The following is a 19519-nucleotide window of genomic DNA, read 5'->3' on the forward strand; positions in this document are numbered from 1 at the left end:
CCATTATATATATATATATATATATATATATATATATATATATATATATATATATATATATATATATATATATATATATATATATATATATTTTTGTTTTTTTTGCGTAAGACCTTTATTAAGACAATGCAGGTTACACAGCATGAGCCTACAACCCTGGGGCCGGCTCGCTACGTTGTAATGGTCATCCAAGGAAGTCACAAGGGAGCTATGAAGAATAGCATATAAACTTTAGGTAGAACCACTCTTCACTCCCTCCGTAGGGCTCTTAGCTGGCAGCTTGACATGAGTCTCACATTTTGTCATTTTATAGAGAGAAAACATCAACATAACCCAACTTAAGACCTTACATTGACATTACACACATCCGAGTCAGTAAGTGCAACAGTGGTTCTGGTTCCCTCCCAAGGATCAGCCGCCATCAGATATCAGCTCGTGCACCACACACCGCCCTGTTTAGAATGAAACAGAATATGAGCTAGTCCTCCACACTGTCCTGCAGTGAGATAAGGTAGTCTGTCAAAAAACACCAGAAGTCTTTCGGTCTGGATTTCGCTGGTAGGTGTTCCTCATATGTTTGCAGTTTATCCCTACAGATGGACATGTCATGAAGCCACGTTGCCTTTGTCGGTACCTTACGGCTGTGCCAACATTGCGCCACCTGCCTTTTCGCTAACAATAAAGCAATTGCACAAAACTTGCGTTTTAACGCTCTAAATTGGGGCACTATACCCAGTAGACAGATCTTAGGCGTGCACTGTACCTCTTCTTCCAACATGACAGCTAGTGTGGAAATAATCTCCCCCCAGTACTCCGCTACCTTCGCGCAAGACCAGGCCAGATGTACAAAATCTGCACCCTCCCTGTTGCATCTCTTGCACCTGTCTTCCTCCTGTAAGCCAAATTTAAGCAGTTTTGCTGGTGTGTAGTAGGCCTGGTGAATAAACTTGAAATGTATAATTCTCAAATTGCCATTAGGCGTGAGTATCTGCGTTAATGCGCAGGTGCTGTGCCACTCGTCATCCGTTAACGGAGTGTCCAATATTGCATCCCACCGCTCTTTAGCCTTAAGTGTGTGTCGCGCTATTTCCGATTGCGCAGCCGCATACAGTCTGGACACCAGATGTGATAGGTCCTGTGTAGTGATCAGTAGTTGCAGTGGTGCCAAGCATTCTGGTTCTGTAGGGAATGTTGGGTAGTGTTCCCTCAACGCTCTGGTTAATCTATAGTACGTGAAACGAAACATGGGAGTCTGGTTTTGTATATAGGTCAATTGGTCCAGGCCTAAGAATGTGCCCTCTTTAAACACATCACCCAGCTTGTCAATTCCAGCTCTACTCAGCAATGACATCCCCACCTGTTCACTAGTGACGGACAACGCCTGATGATGTTGTAACGGCATCTCTGGCGCATACAACAGGGTTTTGTGAGCTAACTGTCCAAGTTTACACCATGCTTTGATCGTGGTGTCTATAGTGTTTATGTCTTTTGCATGTAGTGGTGGTCTGGTGTGCGTTAGTATTGCTGATAGGGGGACAGGGTGTGCATCTCCCTCCTCTATGGCCGCGTGAGTGAGGTAAGGGACCTCATGGTACCAATATGCCGCATATTGTGCCTGGGCACAGAGATAGTAGAGGAGAAAATCAGGTACTCCGAAGCCTCCCTGCGCAAACGGGAGTGTCAGTGTCTGTAGATCAATACGGGCTTGTTTACCGGCCCATATCAGGGTCAGCACTAAAGATTTAATGCGGCGGAAAACCTCCCTCGTGGGTGTGATGGGTATGTTATTAAAAAGGTACAGTAATTTGGGTAACACGTTCATTTTGACTATTGCGATTCTATCAGCTAGTGATAGAGGCAAATGGAACCATCGTTGGACTCTATCTTCAAGTTTAGAAATCACCACACCACAGTTTGCGCGCATGACTTCCTCTGGATCCCTATGAAACATGACCCCTAGGTAACTAATCGGATCCTGTTGCCACTCCAGCGGGTAGTCGACCTCAAAGGGAGTTGTAGTATCTGTTAGAGGTATTATGGAGGATTTGGACCAATTAATCGCAAACCCCGAGTGCCTCCCGAATCGAATGTACTCTCTAAGCAGCGGATTTAGATGGGTGCCAGGGTCGCGGACATGCAGCAGCATATCATCTGCGTAGAGGGATATGTGGAGCGGTCTGGCAGTGAACTGCAGCGCCGATTCTTTGTAGCTTTGTCGCACTATGCACGCGAGGGGCTCTAACGACAACGCGAATAGAAGGGGTGAGAGGGGGCAGACCTACCGCGTACCCCGCTCAATATAGCCATTAATCCGGACTCTGGCGCATGGCTGTGTATATAGCAAGGAGATCCATTGAACAAATCGTTTAGGAAAACCCATCCTGTTTAGGATGGCTATCATATAACGGCATTCAATGGAGTCGAATGCTTTCGCGGCGTCAAGCGACAGCCACCGCCTCAACCGAGGGCTTCAGATAGTGAGAAAGTGCAAACAAGGATCTGGTGTTATGCGAGGTGGACCTAGTAGGGATAAATCCCGACTGATCCGGGAGGACCAGACGAGTCATCAGAGGGGATAGACGTACCGCCAGGAGTTTTGCGAGGATTTTCGAGTCCACGTTCATCAGGGATAAAGGTCTGTAGGAATCACAGTCCTCCGGATCCTTGGACGGTTTTAGGAGAGCAATGACTAGCGCTTCTCGCAGAGTGGGGGGAAGTAACGATTTCTCAAAGGAGGTACCATACATGTCTACTAAATAGGGAGCGACAATGCCCGCGAATTGTTTATAAAATTCAGACGTGTACCCGTCAGGTCCCGGTGCCTTGCCATTAGGCAGCGAATTAATCACCTCAGTCACTTCTTCCACTGTAATGGGCCTGGCCAAGTGTTCCCTTTGTGGATCCGATAGCCAGCCAATCGCCACATCCTGTAAATAATCATAAGTCTCTTCCGCTGTCGCTGAGGGTTGCGATTGATATAGCGAGTTAAAGGACTCCACAAAGCTCTTCAGAATATCTGTGGAGTGTGTTTGCAATATACCCTCCCTGGATTTGACTCGGAGTATTGCCAATTGCCCCCGTCCTTCACATATTTTCCGCGCTAATATTCCCCCTGGCCTACCCCCCTCTCCAAAGGTTCTAGCTATGTGTTTGCGATCTAAGTATTTAATTTCGGACGCCAGAAAGTCAGCATGCTCAGTGTGTAATTTGCGCAACTTAGGTAACAGTGAAATGTCTTGCGTTGTCTCATACAGGAGTTCTAAGTCCCTCATTTGCTTCTCGCAGCGGTGTATCTGGCGTCTTATGTCTTTGAGAACCCCTATGGTGGTGCCGATGCAGACACCCCTGATCGTGGCCTTGAATGCCTCCCAAAGGATACATGGGTCTTCCATTGTCTGTGAATTAGTATCGAAATAGTCCTTTATTGCTTTTTTTAAAGTGTCGACATAAACTGAGTCCAATAGAGCCTGGGAATTGAACCGCCATTGGAATGGAGGGGGCGTGTAATGTGGAAGATCTACCTGCAACAGGACAGGGTTGTGGTCCGATAATGTGCGTGGTAGTACTTGTATTTTACGAACCCACAGGGCCATGTCCCTGGTACCCAGCCAGTAATCCAGCCTGGACCAGCTATTGTGAGACGCTGTTATGTGTGTGGCGCCTGGCGCGTCAGTGTGGTGCAGCCTCCAAAGATCCGCCAAGGCCAGGTCCTCCGTCATGTGACCCACCATCAATCTCGACTGCTTATGTTGTTCTAACGAATGAGAGGAGCGGTCCAGCCCATCCTGTAATGTCACGTTCCAGTCCCCTCCGCACAACATGTGTGTGTTGGTATGTTTTTGCAAATGACCCCAGATCTCCCGAAAGAATTCCGGAGCCTCAGTGTTCGGTCCATATACGTTAAGGAGTGTCACGTGCTGGCCTCTTAAAGTGCCTGTCACCAACACGTATCTGCCATTGGGATCATGTGTCACTTGTTGCGCCTCAAAATTAACCCCTTTCTTAATCAAGATAAGTACCCCGCGTGAATAAGAGGAATAGGAAGCCCTGTATGTAGACTCCGCCCATCTTGCCCCCAAATGTGCGTGCGTGTTGGGTGCTAGGTGTGATTCTTGTAAGAATGCTATATCAATGTTCCATCTGGTAAGGCTAGCAAAAACCTGCCTGATTTTCTGAGGCCGTGAGAACCCCCGTATGTTCCAAGTGAGAACGTTTAAGCACAGTCTGCCCTCATGCCTAGAACCTGGTGTCATCAGAGAACTTGAAGTGTCTCATCTCTGTACATCCCAATATCCCATGTGGTGCCCGTCCAATCACAGTATCAGGAACACACTTAATAATGGCAGTCAATCTCAGTGGAGAACCTAGGAATTTGTTCATATGCAATGCTTCCGGTCTTTGTAAACATTCAAACTCCCCCCATCCCCTAATCCCACCCACTCCAGCAACCCCAACCTGCCGAAGCCATAGCCCCTCGAAGCACAAAGCCCACAAACATATAACAATCAACTCAGTGCCCATTCTGAGAACTTGTGGTGGGTATTACCCTTGTGGAGGACCGCCAGGAGCACAACTCTACACCCAGTGGACGGGTTTAGGCGATACTAGAAAAGCTGTACATATTCGTGATACATGTGTCTATAGAACCACAGTCCCCTCACCCCTCAAATGACTCAGCAGCATTATCCACGTTCCAGTACAGTTGTAGTTGCATTCCAGCTGGGCTCAGACACTATCACATGTGTGTGACAGTAACAAGTCTCACATTGTCCAGTGTTCAGCTCCTCCCCATACAACGAGCATGTCGGCCCAAGTGCCCACTGTAACAGGGGTGCGCAAGAGTGAGCGCATATTGGCAAAATTCTACACTCTAATGTGGTGTGCAAGAGAGTGCTGAATACGGACGTGTTCCCATCGCCCCATTGCCCCTTACAGGAAGTTTTTCGTGCCTGAGTATAGGGAAGGACATGGATAGTCGCCCAGAGTACCGGAAAATGTACTTGCCTGACGGGGAAATGTCAACAAATATGCAATGGGGAGAACGTGGTAACGTGGGTTAGCCGTGAGCGGCGGCTATTGTCAATGTCAGGAGTATGCTCCAACCTTTCCAACCCTTATAGATACCAGTCTTACCGATGTACGGAAAGTCAATTGGAAGCGCCACAGCCTTTTCTTTAGGAGTCTTGCACCAGGCTAAACTGCCCAGTATGGCTGAGTGTGGCTACATTTCAACCCACTTAATCCATCTCTACTGAACAACTCACCACAGTTTGATGAGGGATTCTGCCCACGGTGTTAGTCTGAGTCTCTCTGTTGGTCATTCTGTTACTCCGACCTCGATTCACGCTGCACTTTCTTAACAAAATCTTGGGCCGCCTTGGGTGTTGCCAGCACAATTGCCTTCTCCTTCCACATCACTCGAAGTCTGGCTGGGTATAGCATAGAATAGCCAATGTTCAGGTCTCGCAGTTTAGCTTTTACGGAGGTGTATTCCTTACGTGCTTGTTGGACCGCAACCGTGTGATCCGGGTAGAACTCCGGGGAGTTGCCTTGATGGGTGATTTTGTCCTTTTCCCTTGCGAGTCTGAGGATCGTGTCCCTGTCTCGATAATTGAGTATCCTCGCCACGATTGGTCTAGGCGTTGCACCGGGCGGTGGCCTGGGGGCCAATGATCTATGGGCCCGTTCCACTATGAAGACTGGCGACAAGGCCTCTGCGCCAAAGAGGTCTTTGCAAAGATTTTCGATGTAGTGCTCCATCCGCCCAGTGTTGGTCGACTCCGTCAGGCCCTTAAGTCGTACATTATTGCGCCTCGAGCGCGCTTCCAAATCCTCCTCCTTCGCTTTAATCACTTCCAGGATGCGTTCCATTCCTGCGCATTTGGTGGTGGAGGTTCGTGCCTCATCTTCAACGGCCGATATTCGCGTCTCAGCCTCATCTAAACGTTCGCCATGTTTCTCCTGCCGAGCGGCCATGCCATCCATTCTGCACGTCAGGTTGTCCAGTTTACCATTTATGTCCTGCAGATTCGCCTGAATGGCCAATAGTATCTTCTCCATGTTGCTATTTGGCGGTGGGTCGGTGGAGCCGCCGGAATCTGCCAAATCCTCCGCAGGCTTATTCGCTTTTCTGTTGTCGAATGATATCTTCGGCTGTTGTTTATCAGGCTTCCCCATCGTGGCGGCCGGAGAAGTCGCTGTTCTGAATGCGGGCCCAGACGCCCTCGTGACTCTGGCTGCCGTCGCCGTGGTGCACTCGCAAGGATAGCGGTCGGCTGCACGTGGTATCGGCTCTATAACTGGCCAAATGGCTGCTGGGTGCCCCTAGCCTGTCCGTGTGAGCTGGGGGGGGGGATGTGGCCAGGCAACGTCTGCAGCAACGCGGTCTGGGGCGATAGTGAGCGCCCGCACCTCCGGGTAGGCCCCCAACTCAGTCTGTAGGATGTGGGATCACGATCTATCCTGCGAGTCACCCTATTGCAGAAGCTGACTGCGACGCGGGCAAAACCCTGTGATCCTCCCTGCCGGTCTGTTATGTTGGGTGGCGGTGGTAAGCTGTTGGAGAGCCTTCCGCGAGTATATGCACCCAGAAGAAGTTCATCCAGTGGCGATCCCCGCTATACCGCCGGGCGGAGAACCCAGCCCGGCCGAGTCTGTATTCACCAGCGCGAGGGTGGCAGCGGCGTTGTACTTGCTCGGAGCGCCGCCATGTTGTCAGGCGCGCGGTCCGAAGTAGCGGCAGGATCGAGTGGCAGAGCACGGGGGTGAAAGCAAATCACCACAGCTACGGAGGTCTGGTACGCTGTCTCTTACCCCCGGTCTGTGTCTTCAGGTTCAGCAGGCCGATCCCATGCTAGAGTCACAGTGCATGCTGGAGGTCCGCAAGCCGATGTCCGCCATGTTGTCAGGCAGTCCGAGGCTCACTTTAATTTCCGCAACAGAAGACCGCAAACACGGTGGGAGGTCGAGTCTCTTCACGTCCGCTGATGCTCCTTATCTTCCCCCACTTGTGGATGTTTGTGGAAAGTGGGTTAGCGGGGCTGCAGCGGCGATAGATCACATTGTTAGTGATCGCCCGGCGGATCTGCAGTTCAGGCAGCCATTCCGCTGTGCGCCCCCTAGCGCCTCCCAATTCCCCCATTATATTGATTGTGCTGTAGTGTCTGTAGCACCAATCTCGGGTGGTCCCCGTTCCACAGAAGTGTGCGCAATTCCTCATTAATTGTTGTAAAAATTGTCTCTAGTAGCCTGTAGTATGTGTTTTATAATACATAGAGTAGTTGCAGCAGTGTAATCATTTTATACATAGCGGCTCTGCCAAGTAGTGTCAAAGGAAGTCGTCTACACCTCCACATCCTCGCTGAATTCCGCTAGGACCCGCTTAATGTTATGTTTAAGGCTCGCCACTTCATTGGTGTGATATATAGACCTAAGTAACGGAACCCTTCCTGGACTACTCTAAGGCTTCCCGGAAGTCCCTGAGTGTCCAGAGTCCCACCCCCCCTTCTCACTGAGTAGAGGCTTGACTTGTCCCGATTTATGTTATACCCTGCATGTCTACCGTATTCTTTAGATAGTTGCAGGATCAGAGGTTGTGTCTTGTGGGGGAAGATTTGAAAAAACAAGGAGTCAGGTCCTGGGACATGTAGTTGGTTGGACCATGGGTAACAGTTATGAAAACACAATTTACCAACTACACACAGTGTGTAGTTGGTAATTGTGTTTTCATAATTGTGGGGGAAGATGGCATATAGAAGAATGTCATCAGCGTACAGTGAGATCCGCTTGTCCCTGAGGAGCCCCATGTCATCTCTAAACCCGCTCATTTCAGGGTGCGTCCTAATCAAGCATTCCAGTGATTCCAATATGGGAGCGAACAGTAAAAGGATAGAGGGCCTCCCTGCCTGGTTCCCCTTCACACTGAAAAGTCTGCCAACATCACACCATTGACCCGCACTCTGGCTCTCGAATTGGTGTACAATAAGTCTATCTAGGCCATAAAAACGGAACTAAATCTGAACTTTAATAGGGCTGCATTGAAGGTCGTTTGGGCATCTAATGAGAGGAATACAAGTAGGGTGTGTTGGACCTGGGGTTACCAGTCCACCTGGGGTAGCCTGGCTCGAGCGTTTAAGGCCTATCTCTAAGGCGAATGATTGCACTTGCGTCACACTCAACTCAGTAGCCCAGCGTACTTCCACCCAAAAGAAAAATGACACTACACCTTCTTTAGAAAAGTAGAAAATCTTTATATTTTCTTTTTGTTAGTTTCTTGTGTTTCTCTCTGTTGCAAAACCATTACCAAATTTACATTTCAGACATTTCCTGTGGACTACCTGTTTTTTATAATCATGAACCATATCATAAGATCTCAAGACCTTGGTGTATCTTAGTCAATCAACTTATCAGAGAGCAGGCTAGCTGAAAAAGAGTTCCTCAATTAATCTCTCCCTTCAATATAATATCAATGGTGAAAAACTCTAGGCAGCTGCTTCTACTGTGTACATGAAATTATGCAGTAAGTAATCCATTTTACATTTCTCCTCTTGGCAAATTTGATATGCGGGTTGATGAAGCAAGTGCCTCAATTATATATTCCTGGGAAACCAAGATGTGCCTTAAATTCAGTCAGTTACATTCTTTTGGTCTGGCATCCTGTAACACTCTGGCTTCTATTGAGCTTTATGGTTGAGCCAGTAGCAGTACTTTGGATGGCGGACCCTAGTTCCAATAGGGTAGTTCTGTCAGTTCAGGCTGCCTTGGCTTACATGGCATCCATTCCCAGGGTGCAAGAAAGCAGGCCCTTCACTAGGTCCCGTGGAGATTTCCCCACTTTCGTGTCTCCCACCAGCCCCCAAATCCCGGCTTACTTGTGGGCGTGTAGGTTTTTTTTTAGTTCCGCTTCAGCCGTCACGAGCAGCTAAAGGAACTACCCTCAAGACCGGCAGCTTCTTCCTCAAGCGTCTGCTCACTGTCACGCAAGGCCGGGTCTCCCACTGGGCCTGCGCTAGGAAGTGGACACTTCTGCTCGATACTCAGCTGAACTTGCTGTAGCGCTGCCACCTCCGAAGGTAGCCACTCCTCTCCACAGAACAGCAGCGCTTACTGGGCCTGCGCGGGAGAGAGGTGTTGGTGAGGCGGCGCCGCCCCTTCAGGAAATCCGACAAGCCCTCCACTGGGCCTGCGCCGTGGGAAGAACGCCTTAACTCTGCACCGCCCCCTCAGGGAAGATCTCCAGAGAGAGGGACAGTTACACTGGCGTCGGGTCAGCCTCCGGATCCCCACCTTGGGAGGGGGTGTCCCGATACCCACTGGAGGACACACCCGAGCACAGGGCCCCAACCGGATGTCGCAGGAGCCCCGCAGCCCTGACCCGAAGGAGGAATCAACAGAAATGTCTCTCTTCAGTATTTCTCTTCACGAGTACGTTGGAAGTCTATACCCCCACTGCAGCCCCTCAGGAGCGGTGTCGCTAAGAAAAAACTCCTGATACTCGGAGTTACCCAGTGCCGTCAGGTCGGTTCTCACTTCCACAGGACAGTGATGTAGTACTGGTGTAGCAGCGCGGGCCCCACAGTTACTCTGAGACCAGCTAAGGAGAGTGACAGTTCCTCCCTTTATAAGGGGATACCAGGCAAGGTTCATCTAGTTTACGCCTGGGCAGGGTCAGGTCTATGCGAAGGGGGACAATGTCAGCTGCAGGGAAGCAACCTTCAGAAGTAGTCAGCCCTCCCAGTTCCCTATCTCCCCTGACACCACAGCCTGCACTCCTGCCAGCTCCCGGTTGCTCAAAATGGCCGCCCATGTCCTGCCCTTATATACCCTATGCCCAGGTCACTAGCATGTGCCGGAAGGTTCTAGATCTCCCCAATTCTAACCTATGGACCAAGCTCTGAGGTAAAACTTTGACAGTTGACAGGCCACCATTTTGTGTTAAGCACCTATTCTTCCTCCATTTTACAAGGGCGCCTGTGCCTCTTCATTATATAGGAATAATAAGGCACCCAGAGTACTAAGGTCAACACTAAAAAAAAATGTAGTGGACAAAAAGAAAAAGAATGAGAAGGCAGAAAACATGGTAAAAATTAGGAGGGACTAACAGGGTGAACCTGTTTTTCACTGTATCTAGCGAGTTGGCGAGCCGATGAGCCGACGGAGGTTGAAGCGCGTAGCTCGTTTGGGCATGAAGCCAGGTTGGTCGCAGTGAATAAGGAATGTGATCACTGGCAGCAGGTGTGAGGCATGGATAGAGGCCAGGATCTTTGATTCTACATTGAGTAGCGATATAGGTCGATATAACCCACAATCCGCGGCTGGCTTCTCTGGCTTATGAATCACTACCACTGTGGCATTACGGAGGTCTGGTGGGAGTGTTCCTTCATCTTATCCTGCTAGGTACATATTCAGGAGGGGCGGGCATAGTAAGCTAGAATTGTGTTTATAAAATTCTGCTGGGTGTCCATTCGGACCCAGAGTTTCCGTGATATCTGCCTACTAATGGCATCCATAACTTCCGTCAGGGTGAGGTCCTTTTCAAGAGCCGTTCCTTTTCTCCGGAAGGGTGGAGGTATCAATTGCGCTTAGATAGCTATTAATTTGGGAGTCATCTGCTAGTGGCCTAGTTTTGTAGAGTTCTGTGTAATAGTGGGCGAAAGCACCCACTATGGTTGTTGCTGTTGTGTGCATCGCCTCTTTTTCACATATCGTGGCTACCCATCTTGCTTCCCTCTCCTTCTTACCCAAACAAGCCAACAGCTTCTTGTCTCTGTCTCCTGTTTTATAGAGTCTGTGTTGTGAGGCCTGGAGCTGGGTGGTTTTCACCTCTTGTTCCACCAGTGCCCGATATTATCTGTGCGTTATCGCAATCTGGCGAAGTGTATGACTGTCAGCACTGGAATCTATGTGTCTCTCCAGTTCCAGGAGCCTATGTTCCAAGGCCTCAATCTTGCGGGTCTCTTCCCTCTTCTTGAGGGCTATTATATTTTGTGCCCTATCACATAGCACTGTCTTGCATACCTCCCATAAAGTAACTGCTGAGGGTACTGAGCCCTAGTTTTTGCGAACGTATAGCTCTGAATCTGTCCAGATCTCACAGGCAATCCCTCTGTCTTTTAGGTCCCAAGCACTCAGCCTCCACACCTGTTGGTGTCTGCGTGGTCCACCTCCTACAGTCAACCAGAGGCGTGAGTGGTCAGATATGTTCTTGCAAGGTATTCTTCCCTTTCCACTGTCTCCACCTCTCCTGCTGGTGCAAAGAGGTAGTCCAGTCTGGAAAAGACTCTATTGGCGCCCGAAAAAAAAAAGAATAAGTGTGGTTGACTGGGTGTTGTCGGCGCCAGAGATCGGTCAGACCGAGTGTGTTCAGAAACTCAGCCAAGATGGTAGGTTTGCATGTCCCGGGCTTGTATGTGTGCAATCTATGCGGGGATCTATCACGTTGTTAAAGTCACCACCAACTATGTTTGTGGAAGGCCTGGACTCCAGGAGTAACTCGGCTACTTTATCTAGTGTTGGTTCTGAAGTGATAGAGGAGCAACGACACTCATTAAAGTAAGTTTTCTCCGACCCCAAGTCCCCTGCACCACAACTAATGGGCCATTTGGGTCTGTCTATTGTGAAAGGGGGTGCTTTTTGATTTGGATATAACACCCCGACATCCGGAGGAGAATCGAGGAAGTGCAAGTGTGGTGTATACAGCCCTCCCCAGGAAAGCGCAATGCATGCCTATCAAGTGTGTTTCTTGCAGAAGTATGTTGTCAGGCTTGAGTCTTTTGAAATACCTGGTTACTAACCCCTCTTGCTTTTGTTCCCTAGTCCACTGACTTTCCACGTCCGCACTGAGTAACCTTCCTCACCCAGAATTTATGTATAAAATGTCCCAGTGATGACTCAGGCAAGACTCCTGTGGACTCTAGCCGCTCACCTCCCCACCCATGATCTTCGTATCCCTTCGACTGGCTGCAAACAGAAGAACATTCTCCTATGTGTTTCATTGTGTCCCCTATCGCCCAAAAAATCCCCCCTCCCCACTCTCTCCCACTTCCCACTTCCCACTCCCAACCTCCAAATTGTCAAGTTGACAACAGTGGCGTAGGTAAAGCCTGAGAGGTCGGTATCCCCTCCGTCCCCCTACATCAAACTTTTATGAACAAAAAAGATGTTAACTCAATAGCAGTCTAGTCACCCTCTCTGGCTTATTGTGTTAATGTCTAGAGGCCTTTATTGCCATCTTAGTGTTTCTCAGCATCCGGCGAGCAAAAGCATCTCAGCCTTCTTCAGCTTCTAGCTGTTGTTGCGGAATATCCACGATGGTGGCCTCTGGACTTTGACACTTCCATACGGCAAAGCGGGTGATCGCTATCTGCATCTGCTGAGTATTCCTTATCTGATGGTTCAGAGGTGATTTGTTCTCCGCCACTAAGTTGTTTCTTTCTAGTTATTACACGTGATAAGTCTTCTTCAGAGTCCGACAGCTGGACCCTTCCATCCGTGCGGGGCTCAGAGCGTAAGTTTGTCCCCACCCATGCCCTGTGTATTCTGGTAGGTAAGGGTCTCCTCTTTTGCTTCTGTCGCTTGGGTCCCAATCCCTTAGGGGTATCAATGTGCAAGGTCCCCATTGAATCCAGCCTATGTCTCGGAGAAGGGCGCTCTTCAATCCAGGTCCATGCCTCCTCCAGTATCTGAAAAAAGAGGGAGTTACCTTGAAAAATGACCTTAAGTTTCGCCTGAAAGAGTAGTATATATTTGATCTGGAGGGCTCCTAATTTTGCCCTAACTGAGTCAAATGTTTGCTGTAGCTTTTGCACATCTCAGGAGTAGCCAAAAAATATCATTATCTAGGCGATGGCATGATTGAATTTCCACAATTCGCCTCAACTCTCAGAGGATTAGGTTACAGCCTTGCAAGTTAAGAAATCGAGCAATCAGAGGCCATGGGGGAGTTCTGGCTGGTGGTCGCACACTGGGCATCCTGTGGGCTCCCTCAATTATGAAGCAGGGTGAAAACAGCACCACTGGGAGAGTGTCTCTAAGCCATGTGGTCAGGAAGAATCCCGGGTCCGCTCCCTCCGTCGCCTCTGGGAATCCTATGAAGCATAAGATGTTTCTAAAGGGCCCTATTTTCCGAATCATCCACCCTCCAAGTCACTTTCTTCAGGGCGGCTGTTAGACCAGAGACTTCTTTACACAGGTTGTGGGATATGTCTTCCACCACAGAAATATGGTTTTCCGCCTGCGTCACTCCCTCTGAAACGTTGCAGATGTCCTGGTACAACAGGGTCACCTCATAGCGTACCTTTGTAATTTTCCCCTCCAGTAGTTCCCTGGAGGCGTGTATCTCTTGGAAGAGGGCTGCACTATCAAGCAAGGCAGTGGCCTCCCCCTCAGTCTTGGATTGTGGGGGCAACACTTTGGCGCATCTGTCCATCTTCCCCTGTTTTGGCCGTATGAGGTGTTTGTGTCTGGCTATTGTGCATCTTTGAGGGTGCGTCTGTCAGGGAGCCTACTACTCTGTGATCGTCTCTCCTCTCAGATCAGTGGCGTAGTTCTAGGTGTGCCAGTAGTTAGGGTACGCTTTGGCAGCTTAAGTATGGTCAGAATTTCTGGGTCTTGTTACCCCTCCGAGTTCGCCCCCCACTCCTGTGTCCACTCCTGGAAACTTGTAACCTTGTAAAGAACACGTGTGGGGGAGAATGGCATAGTTGCCTCAGGGTCTCAGGAACACTGGATTACCTTCACACATCGCTGGGAAGAGGGGACCTTTGCTCCCTGAATTCTTCCTTTGGGTAGCTTGGCCTCTTCGTGGGCTATATTGTATGCCTTCCCTTGGGCCGCCCTTTAGGCGCTCCGGCCGCCTTGCGTAGTTCTCCCGGTGAGGCGGAGCGGAGCGGAGAGGGAGACCCGCCCTACCACCACAGCCACATGCAACACCCTCTCTGTGGCTGGAGAAGTCCTTGCACAAGTTGTCTCCCACCAAACCCATCAGGTGCAGCGTGCGAGGGAGGCCATGAGGAGCTCTGGTGACTCTAAATGCCTCCCTTTTCGGACGTCAACATTCCGATTCTGCCGACACACGTCTCACCCATAGGCTTCTATCCGGGTGTTCCTTTGCCTGCCCCACTTGGTAGTTCCCCTGGCTCTCCTGTTTATCGTTTGCCCCTACTCGTCTCCTCCAGGGCACGGCCACAGAAGTCTCTTGGTGTCTCCCTCGATGCAGGCCCTCTCTCGGTCACAGCTCTTCTCTGGAAGCACTGCATACCGCTGGGGCCCTTGTCACCCATGATCACACAGCCCCTCTTGCCTGTGCATCAGTTTGGGCACTCCACAGCACCCCCCACGGCAATGACTCTCCTCATCCGCATCGGGTGTCAGGTTTAGCCGAGGTGTCGGTGGTCGATGTGGCAGGGTGCGAGAGTCGGGGCAGCCACAGGGCGGCCCTGGCATCTTTTGGGCCGGAGGCCCTCCAGGGTCCTCCTGCTCCTCCTTTGGTTTTCGGCCGCCAGCGAAAGGTCACTCTCGCCAGCCCCTACGCTACGCCTTGTCCGGTCTCCACTTTCACCTCTACTGCAAATCTCTGGGGGGGGGGGTTCATAGAGATCCTTCTGTAAGTTCTCTCCCGGGTCGCTGCACCCACCCAGGGGTGTCGGAAGGCCACCACTGCCAGAGACACCCGCCAACGCACAGCTCCTCTTACCTGTGCATTTGCTCAGGCGCTCCATTCTGTCCTCCTCGTTGACTGCAGCTGGACAGATCAACAGGGGCTTCAACCGCTGCACTGCAGAATCCAGGGGCCTCCACCTGCGGTGCCCTCTTTGCTTGTCTCTCACTCTCCCCTTCGGATAATCAATTAGGACTATTCCGCCATCTTGAGCATCCGTGCTTCTTCTCAGTCATGTGTTGTTTTTGGGACTCCCCCGAGGCCTGGATTATATCTTGAAGATCCTACCACAGTCAGTATGGTTCTTGGAGTAGGTGGCACCGCTTGATGGTACCTGATGGCGCTCAAAAGGCAGGATTTAGTTTGTGCTGCCGGAGCTCCGACAGAAGCAGCTATCTGGCCATGTGCTGGCCACACCCCCAAAAATGTGACCATTTCTGTGGACATTTCTTTGAACCTTCATCAGCAAAAGAAATACTACCATTTTCGACTCTCTAAAGAAGTTTTACCTTTAAAAGTGCTGAACAAAGTAGCCCCTATTGGCCTAATGGCAACCAAAAGACAACATAGCTACAAGTGCTAAAATATGAGTGGAAATGCCAACAACAGATTCCTCTCCTCAGAGGTAAAAGCCACGAATGATATGCCTCTTAAGTTTGTACAGAACTTCAAGATTCCATTTGCTTTTGGAAACAGTGCTATGGTCTTGTCTAGTTAGTGATGGTCTTAGTGATGATCTACTGGGTTAGCATTTCCTCATTTTTTTATTTGTTGTTTGCCAGGGCCTCAGCAGGAGTCCTGTAGACAAGAATGAAGCGTCACTCCATCAACAGTGACCACTTTGTGCTTTACACTCATCATAACTGCAATCCATGCATGTGCAAATTGCAAAAAACACAGTTGATGGACAGAATGTAGAAAAATGTCATACATTCACCCCAGTACAAGGATCTGGGCCTAAATCCATTGTTTTTTTTGCACTCCACACCACCCTGGGTTAGACACTGGCTATATGCAAATCAGCTCTGACCCTGTGCCTAATGGGAACAGTCCAGTCCGAACTACCAAGCCATGTCTTTCCCAGACCGGAATCAAGCATCCAAGGACCGGTTTCTGGCTATCAGCCTTCATCAGCCTGGATAGCTTGACTCCAGTGGTGTGGAGAGCCTGGGACTCACGTCTGAGTATACCCAGCACACTCGGGGTGAAAATTGCAAAAAACACAGTTGATGGACAGAATGTAGATCAATGTCATACATTCACCCCAGTACAAGGATCTGGGCCTAAATCCATCGTTTTTTTTTGCACTACACACCACCCTGGGTTAGACACTGGCTATATGCAAATCAGTTCTGACCCTGTGCCTCATGGGAACAGACCAGTCCGAACTACCAAGCCATGTCTTTCCCAGACTGAAATCAAGCATCCAAAAACCGGTTTCTGGCTATCAGCCTTCATCAGCCTGGATAGCTTGACTCCAGTGGTGTGGAGAGCCTGGGACTCACGTCTGAGTATACCCAGCAAACTCAGGGTGAAAATTGCAAAAAACACAGTTGATGGACAGAATGTAGAACAATGTCATACATTCACCCCAGTACAAGGATCTGGGCCTAAATCCATCGTTTTTTTGCACTCCACACCACCCTGGGTTAGACACTGGCTATATGCAAATCAGCTCTGACCCTGTGCCTCATGGGAACAGTCCAGTCCGAACTACCAAGCCATGTCTTTCCCAGACCGGAATCAAGCATCCAAGGACCGGTTTCTGGCTATCAGCCTTCATCAGCCTGGATAGCTTGACTCCAGTGGTGTGGAGAGCCTAGGACTCACGTCCGAGTATACCCAGCACACTCGGGGTGAAAATTGCAAAACACACAGTTGATGGACAGAATGTAGAACAATGTCATGCATTCACCCCAGTACAAGGATCTGGGCCTAAATCCATCATTTTTTTTGCACTCCGGTGCACATCTGCGGTACAAAAGGGGGTGGTGATGGACGGAGCATCTGAATCAATCAAACACTCACACCCAGTCAAAAGATCTGGGTTTAATCCATCACCGTTCTTTAGCCCACTCTGCCACCCCAGTTCAGACATGGCTATATGCAAATCAGTCTGACCCTGTGCCTCATGGGAACAGTCCAGCCCGAACTGCCAAGCCATGTCTTCCCTGGACCGTAAACAAGCTTCCGAGGACCGGTTTCTGGCATTCCAGCCGTCTTCAGCCCGGCTTGCTTGAATCCAGTGGCAAAGTGAGCAAGGGACTCACGTCTGAGCATTCCCTGCCACACTTATGGCGGCCAAAAGCGGTACAAAAGGGGGTGGTGATGGACCAGCGCGGAAGCATTGTGCAACTCTTACCTCTGAGCTTAGGAAAGTTTTTCACTGGGAGCTTTACTGAGACATAGGTGAGGTCCTTCCTGCAGCTATCCAAGAAGTCAGGGATATAGTCACTCTCTTCCTTGTGGTTCTCAAGCCCATAGGAAAACAGAGGATGCTGTGCAGGCCTGTTCTACGGGACAGCACAGCTGCATGGCATGTACTATGGGATCCTGTTTTGTATTAATTTACCACCATGCAGTGTTACTAACCTCTCAAGTACCTAGTGGGGTCCACTCCATGTGGGGTGCATCATGTGATGCTGCATGGGGACCAGCAGTAGTGCCTCCTCCTATTCCTCAAAGATGACACAGACATTGCAATCTTTCTATATCTGCTTCTACTGAGCCTCCACCAGGCATTCAGTGGCAAACTACATGGTATTTCCGAATGTTTAGTAACTACTGAACCACAGCTGCAGCCTTGCATTGGGGCTTACCCATATCATATCATCTAGAGGTAGCCATATCATAAAGGGATTTAATTTAATTTACTGGCCACAAATTGCAAGCCCACGAAGAATTGGGGACGGATTGTATGCAGGTAGTTCTGTAGAATATACAAGAACTGGGGCAACAACATAATTTTGAAGGGAGCCCCTCTTTCAATCTGCTGAGATCAGCAGGGATGTCCACCTCTTCAATGTCAGCCTCTTGAACCTCACTGGTTGTGCCAGGTTTAAGTCCAAACATTTGTATGTGTCTACAGCCACCAACAAGCTTAAATATTTAAAGTGGTCTACTGCTGTATGCAGCTGAATCTGAGTCAAGCACGGTTCCTATTTAGGTAAGCCCAGATAGAGGCCGTTGGCGTAATCCAGCCTAGATGTTACTGTGGCATGGATTACTGTTTTCCGACAACTCTCAGGGAGAAGTCTCAGAATCTTGCGGAGATTCCTCAGCTTACTCAAGCAGCAGCCGACTACTTTTTGAATATGCGAGGCAAAGGACAGGCTGTCACCCCACCGCACTCCCAGAGCAGCAGCATTAGAAAGACAAAAAAACAGTTTTATGCAGATTCTATCCAGCAGGCAGAGCAGTCGAGCAAACAGATCTTTAAGGTAGTACAGTCCTTGTTTAAACCTAAATGTATCGAGAGGGAGGTCCCCCGGTCAACCACTCGATGCGAAAACATCTCTGAGTTCTTTGATCAAAAAATCAAACAAGTTTACGAGTCCTTTGGGCCAGAAAAAAAAAGGTGAAAACGGACCTAGCTATCAAAGATGTGATGGGTGAAACCTTAGCTCAATTCCAGGCGATACCCCTGAGTGCGGTGAGGCAAGAACTAATCCGCTGCAAATCTGGTTCACCAGACGACCCATGTCCATCTAAACTATGGTGCACCATAGCTGATTTTGTGGCCCCCACATTACAACAAATCTGGAATTCGTCCATCGTCTCGGGGGTATTCCCGAACATCTGGAAACATGCAACCCTCCTCCCGCTTAAAAAAAAACCTAATGGGGATCCAGGAGACCTCAGCAATCTTCGCCCGATCTCTCTGTTAGCCGCACCGGGAAAAATGTTCGGGAAAATAATACAGCGCCAGTTGAGCAAATTCATCGAAGACAACAAGATACTACATGAGACGCAATCAGGCTTTCGTCCCGGCTTTAGCACGGAGACAGCACTAATTGAGGTGGCAGAGTCAGTAAGGTGGTCGATGGATGCAGGAAGCTCAGCGATGCTGGTGCTCCGGGATCTGTCGGCCGCCTTCGACACGGTTGATCACGCTAGACTCTTGATGCGACTGGCTGAGATAGGCATCCGTGACCAGGCTCTGGGGTGGATACATTCGTATCTGTCCCAGAGAACACAGAAGGTGGCACTAGGGACTGTCTCCTCAACACCCAAAGTCCTCAGCTGTGGCTTCCCGCAAGGGTCGGCACTCAGCCCCCTCTTGTTCAACATCTACCTCGCTCCTCTCTTTACGCTGATTGCCAATTGGGGTGTCAAGGCAATCTCATACGCCGATGACACCCAATTGGTATTTCCGTATTCAGAGGTGTCGCAGGAGTCCTTCTCGAGCTTCAAGGGCTGTCTCCAAGATGTGGCCTGTTGGATGAATACGAATAAATTAAAACTAAACGCTAATAAAACGGAAGTGATCTTTTTTGGTAAAGGCCCCCCTCCCCCCTCAGAGCTATGGTGGCCAGCGGAGATGGGCCAAGCCCCCTCACCCAGCCTCACAGCAAAAAATCTGGGAGTGCGGTGGGATGACAGCCTGTCCTTTACCTCGCATATTCAACAAGTAGTCGGCTGCTGCTTGAGTAAGCTGAGGAATCTCCGCAAGATTCTGAGACTTCTCCCTGAGAGTTGTCGGAAAACAGTAATCCATGCCACAGTAACATCTAGGCTGGATTACGCCAACGGCCTCTATCTGGGCTTACCTAAATACCTTACTCAAAAACTTCAGCTGGTCCACACTGCACTGGCTACCAGTTGCCAGCAGAATCAAATTTAAGGCACTCACGTTGGCCTTTA

Source organism: Lissotriton vulgaris, chromosome 11 (assembly GCF_964263255.1).
Source record: "Lissotriton vulgaris chromosome 11, aLisVul1.2, whole genome shotgun sequence".
Lineage (NCBI taxonomy): Eukaryota > Metazoa > Chordata > Amphibia > Caudata > Salamandridae > Lissotriton > Lissotriton vulgaris.